Raw genomic sequence first — 6,670 nt, forward strand, 5'->3', positions numbered from 1 at the left:
CGGGCCGCGATTTACATTAAATTGCGGCCGAAATCGCGGCAAAATCGCAGCCGCGAAATCGCGGCATTTTACCGCGATTTTGAATTCGCAGCAGTGTGAACCTAGGCTTAAAAAGAAAGGATAATTTTTTTCTAAGTGTCTGAGCAGACTCAGTTCATCACACATGTAGGAACAAAGCTGCAATGGCATGAGAGCTTTTTTTTTTTTCCCCTGATCTGATGCTTTCCAGCCTGAAGGGGAGGTCTTAGTGAATTATTACATAACAAAACTAAAGAATAATAATTAAAATGCCCCTGTCCTTACAGACAGAAGTGAACACGCACATTTAATAATCTATTTGTGGGAAAAAAAAGGTTGCCAATTTTGTTTGGGAGCCACGTCGCACGACTGCGCAATTGTCAGTTAAAGCGACGCCGTGCCGAATCACAAAAACTGGCCCGGTCATTGACCAGCAATATGGTCCGGGGCTCAAGTGGTTACAAATTAACAAAACACTAAAGTTAGCCCAATTTTTGGTGATATTGTGAAAGATGATGTTACACCGAGTAAATAGATACCTTACATGTCACGCTTTACTATTGCAAACACGCCTGAAATGGGGCCAAAATTCAGTACTTGAAAATCCCCATAGGCGACTTTTTTTTTTTTTTCAGGTTACCAGTTTATAGTTACAAAGAAGGTCTAGTGCTAAAAGTATTGCTCTCGCTCTAACGCACGCGTCAATACCTCACATGTGTGGTTTGAACGATGTTTATATATGTGGGCGGGACTTGCGTAAGTCCCGCCCACATATGTAAACACCGTTCAAACCACACATGTGAGGTATTGACGCGTGCGTTAGAGCGAGAGTAATACTTTTAGCACTAGACTTTCTCTGTAGCTATAAACTGGTAACCTGAAAAAAAAAAAAGGTCGCCTATGGGGATTTTCAAGTACTGAATTTTGGCCCCATTCCAGGAGTGTTTGCAATAGTAAAGCGTGACATGTAAGGTATCTATTTACTCGGTGTAACATCATCTTTCACATTATCACCAAAAATTGGGCTAACTTTAGTGTTTTGTTAATTTGTAACCACTTGAGCCCCGGACCATATTGCTGGTCAATGACCGGGCCAGTTTTTGTGATTCGGCACGGTGTCGCTTTAACTGACAATTGCGCAGTCATGCGACGTGGCTCCCAAACAAAATTGTCAGCTTTTTTTTTACCACAAAGAGAGCTTTATTTTGGTGGTATTTGATCACCTCTGCGTTTTTTTATTTTTTAGAGCTATAACCAAAAATAGAGCGACAATTTAAAAAAAAAAAAGAATAATTGTGACTTTTTGCTATAATAAATATCCCCAAAAATATATATTCTAAAAAATCCCTCTTTTTGGTTCCAAAAACTCGCAAATAGCGTTTATTGATTGGTTTTGGCAAAAGTTATAGCGTCTACAAAAAATGGCATTTTGGTTATTTTTTTTTTAACTAGTTATTGCGGCGATCAGCGATTTTTATCGGTACTGCGACATTATGGCGGACACATCGGACACTTTTTTGGAACCATTGGTATTTTTCTAGCGATCAGTGCTATAAAAATGCATTGCTTACTATAAAAATGCCACTGGCAGGGAAGGGGTTAACACTAGGTGCGAGGGAGGGGTTAAATATGTTCCCTGGGTGTGTTCTAACTGAAGGGGGGGTGGGACTGACATGGGTAAATGACAGATCGCTGTTCATGAAGGGGAACTCCAGACCAAAAAAAAAAAGGGGGTTCCCCTCCAGGTGCATACCAGGCTCTTGGACTTGGTCTGGAACATAAGGGGTTAAACCCGTGCCGAAAACCAGCGTGGGGTCCCCCCCCAAGATCCAAACCAAGCTCTTATCCCAGGCACGCAGTCTGGCCGGACAGGAATGGGGGTGGGGACGAGCGAGCGCCCCCCCCCTCCTGAGCCGTACCAGACCACATGCCCTCAACATGGGGGAGTGTGTGCTGTGGGGGAGGGGGGCACTGCCCTCCCACCCCACAGCACTCTTGTCCCCATGTCGATAGGGACAAGAGCCTCTTCCCGACAACCCTGGCCGTTGGTTGTCGGGGTATGCGGGCGGGGGGCTTACAGAATCTGAGGCCCCTTTAATAAGGTGGCCCCCAGATTCCGGCCTCCCACCCTATGTGAATGAGTATGGGGTACATTGTACCCCTACCCATTCACCTGGGGAAAAAAAATGTAAATAAATAAAACACCACACACATTAATAAATTAATTTATTAATCAGCTGGGGGTCTTCTGCCGGGGCCCCCCACCACCACCCCATTAGGCCCCGGGCTTCGCGGTCTTCTGCCGAGACCCCCTTCACCATGAGGCTCCTGCCTATGGGGGAGGGCTCCGGGCTTCGTCGATTTCTGCGGGGGGTTCACCTACCCCCCCGTCTTCTGCGCCGTCTTTCGCCGGGACCCCCTTCACCATGAGGCTCCTTGTTGCCTATGGGGGAGGGTCCCAGGCTTTGTCGGTTTCTGCGGGGGGGGTGCACCTGCCCCCCCGTCTTCAGCGCCGTCTTTCGCCGGGACCCCCTTCACCATGAGGCTCCTTGTTGCCTATGGGGGAGGGTCCCGGGCTTCGTCGGTTTCTGCGGGGGGGTGCACCTGTCCCCCCGTCTTCAGCGCCGTCTTTCGCCGGGACCCCCTTCACCATGCATGCGGCACTGCGCATGCAAGCGCGCGGCCCGGCGCCGCGCTGTTTGATTGGACAGGCGATCGCCTGGGACCTGTCATGTGTCCCAGGCGATCGCCTACAGGGAGGGGCTGGCAAAAGGCGATATGACGTATCGCCTTTGCAGCCCCTCGGCGGAAGGAGGAAGTGGGACAGGAAGTCCCCTTCTCCTGAAGCCCCCACTCCCCCCCCCCCCAAAAAAAAATACATGTCAAATGTGGCATGTAAGGGGGAGAGGAGTGGGATAAGAGGAAGTTCCATTTTTGGGTGGAACTCCTCTTTAAGGAGCATAGTTAAATCAAACAAGCTCAGTCTGTCCCCCAATACAAAACCCCCATGGTCAGTCTGTACTCTAGTACATCCCTCCCCCAGGTTAGCCTGTCCCCAGCAGAGCTTTTTTTCTCAGAAAATAGGTGCAGGAACTCAACCACAACCCTGTTCAGATTTCACAAATAGTAGAAGGGTCTTAAAGGGGCATTAAATATCAAGATTGCATTACATACAGAATACAGAGTTCAGGGGGGTTACACACAGAGTGCAGAGCTGTCACTTGTAAACACAGAAACCAGACTTCTGTGTTTACAAGTAATTGTGGTGAGCAGGCACCAAAGGGTCTGAGCAAGAGGTGGTGGAACTGAGTTCCCCTAAGTTCCCCCTGAAAAAAAGCCCTGGTCCCCAGTATAATCCCCCAGGTCAGTTTGTCCCCCAGTATAATCTCCCCGCGTCATTCTGTACCGCAGTTAATGCGCCCCCCACCAAAATTATTTAAAGCATTAGAAGCCAACAGGAGGGGAAAGTGGATAGGAGGACCAGTGTTGCACGGCTGCCACTGATGTGTCTGGGTTTCAGGTGGACTGAAACCCAGACACAGGATTTAAAACCCGGACTGTCCGGGTAAATCCCAGACAGTGAGAGATAATACCGCTCTAAAAACTGCCTATCCCTTGGCTTTGCTTCCGTCCCACTAAACCAAAAAGATGCTGGCTATGCACACGTGCATTGGATAGAAAAAGATCCTGGACTGCCGCACTCCTTAAAACGATGTCTTTATTGTACAAATGAAATCCAAAAAAACAACCAAAGCGATGCAGTCAAAATGAAGTGAACAACAGGAAAAAGGTGGCTGACATGTTTCACATCATGTGATGCTTACTCTTACATCACATGATGTGAAAAATGTCAGCCACCTTTTTCCTGTTGTCCACTTCATTTTGACTGCATCGCTTTGGTTGTTTTTTTGGATTTCATTTGTACAATAAAGACATCGTTTTAACCACTTAAGGACCCCTTCACACTGATATACGTCTGCAGAATGGCACGGCTGGGCACAAGCACGTACCTGTACGTCCTCTTTAAGAGCCCAGCCGTGGGGTCGCGAGAGCGCCACCAGCGGCGCGCTCGGGACCCGGTCCGAAGCTCTGTGACCGCGCCTGCGATCGGTCACAGGAGCTGAAGAACACACCTTCCCCGTTCTTCATTGTGGCAATCTCAGTGATCGTCTGTTCCCTGATATAGGGAAAGACGATCACTGACGTTACACATGTCCAGCCCCGCCCCCTACAGTTAGAAACACATATGAGGTCACACTTAACCCCTTCAGTGCCCCCTAGTGGTTAACTCCTAAACTGTAATTGTCATTTTCACAGTAATCAGTGCATTTTTATAGCACTTTTCGCTGTAAAAATGACAATGGTCCCAAAAATGTGTCAAAATTGTCCGATGTGTCCGCCATAATGTCCCAGTCACGAAAAAAATCGCTGATCGCCGCCATTAGTAGTAAAAAAAAAAATTATTAATAAAAATGCCATAAAACTATCCCCTATTTTGTAAATGCTATAGATTTTGCGCAACCCAATCGATAAACACTTATTGCGATTTATTTTTTTACCAAAAATAGGTAGAAGAATATGTATCGGCCTAAACTGAGGAAAAAAAAAATGTTATATCTTTTTTGGGGATATTTATTATAGCAAAAAGTAAAAAATATTGCATTTTTTTCAAAATTGTCACTCTATTTTTGTTTATAGCGCAAAAAATAAAAACCGCAGATGTGATCAAATACCACCAAAAGAAAGCTCTATTTGTGGGGAAAAAAAGACGCCAATTTTGTTTGGGAGCCACGTCGCACAACCGCGCAATTGTCAGTTAAAGCGACGCAGTGCCGTATCGCAAAAAGGGGCAAGGTCCTTAACCTGCATAATGGTCCGGGTCTTAAAGCGGGAGTTCACCCAAAAATCAACTTTCTGCAGTTAGATCCAGCATACTGCTGACATCTGCAGTATGCTGGTCTTTTTTTTTTTTTCATATTTATTCTTTTTATTTTCCTTTTTTCTTTTATAACAAGGTCACAGGAGATTATCATACAATTGATTACAGCCATACATTACATTATTCTAAACATAATGTCTCTTCAGAAAACAAACAAACAAACCCAAGCCCAAAGGCACAATCAATCATAACCAAAGGCTGTAATCAATTGTATGATAATCTCCTGTGACCTTGTTATGCTGGTCTTTTTTTATTCTATTTTGGTACTTATCGTTTTAGCAGTATTTCTTCTATGGCTCCGAGCGGGGAATCCTGCGGGGAATGGGCGTTCCCGAAGGCAAGCAAGTTGATTGACAGCCTTCGATAGCGCGTCACGGCTTCCGAAAACAGCCAAGGTGACACTTGGCTGTTTACGGCGCCTGCGCCTGCCGTGTAGAGCTGACTGCGCAGGCGCCGTAAATTGCAGAGTGTCACTCGTGTGGATTTTCGGAAGCCGTGACGCGTTATCGAAGGCTGTCAATCAACTTGCTTGTCTTCGGGAACGCCTATACCAGGAAGTAATCCCCGCTCGGAGCCATAGACGAAATACTGCTAAAACGATAAGTACAAAAAAAAAAGACCAGCATACTGCAGATGTCAGCAGTATGCTGGATCTAACCGCAGAAAGTTGATTTTTGGGTGAACTCCCGCTTTAAGTGGTTAAGGAGTGCGGCAGTCCAGGATCTTCTTCTATCCTAAATCCCAGGCAGGTGGCAACCCTAGCCGGTGATGTCACCGACCGTAGAGACTCTGAATATCTCCTTAGGCTACTTTCACACTGAGGCAGCTAGAAAGAGTACCTGTAAAGCGCCTGCAAACTGCCTCTCATGCCACCCGAATTTGAAAGTCTGAGAGCTTTCACACTGTGGGGACGCTAGGAGCGGTGATTCCGAAGCGCCTGAAAAGCGCTGCAGCACTTGCGGTTTTGCCCCTTCTTTGGTCACTGGGTTAAATTCATCCTGCTAGCGGACAATAAATGCAGCCTAAACGACCTGCACTTTAGCGCTAACGTGGCCCCAATGTAAAAGCATGTTTAGGAGATATTCCTTGTACTTATAGGTAAGCTTTATTATAAGCATACCTTCACGTTCAAGTGTACAATGGGAGTTTATTACCACTTTGAAGTGGGGGATCACCCAAAAAAAAAAATCTAACATTACATTGAGCCTGAGTTGTGATAATGACATTATGCTGACCTTTTTAATTTTATTTCCGTACATACCGTTTTATCTATATTTTCTGCGGGACTGGGCGTTCCTATTCACATGCTAATTGATTGACATGCTTCCGACATACAGCGCGTCACGAGATGCCGAAAGAAGCCGGACTGCAAGTCGGCTCTATACGGCGCCTGCGCACCAACGTTCGGCTTCTTTCGGCAACTCGTGACGCGCTGTATGCACCGGTCGGAAGCATGTCAATCAATTAGCATGTGAATAGGAACTCCAAGTCCCGCAGATTACATACCCGGTGAAAATATAGATAAAACGGTATGTACGGCAATAAAATTAAAAAGGTCAGCATAATGTCATTATCACAACTCGGCTCAATTTAATGTTAGAATTTTTTTTTTTGGGGTGAACCCCCGCTTTAATATACAAAAGGCCCATCCCAGCATGTAACTGTATAACGATAATTATTATTATCGTTGTCAGGTGACACCAGCATGCCTTG

Source organism: Rana temporaria, chromosome 1, assembly GCF_905171775.1.
Source record: "Rana temporaria chromosome 1, aRanTem1.1, whole genome shotgun sequence".
NCBI lineage: Eukaryota > Metazoa > Chordata > Amphibia > Anura > Ranidae > Rana > Rana temporaria.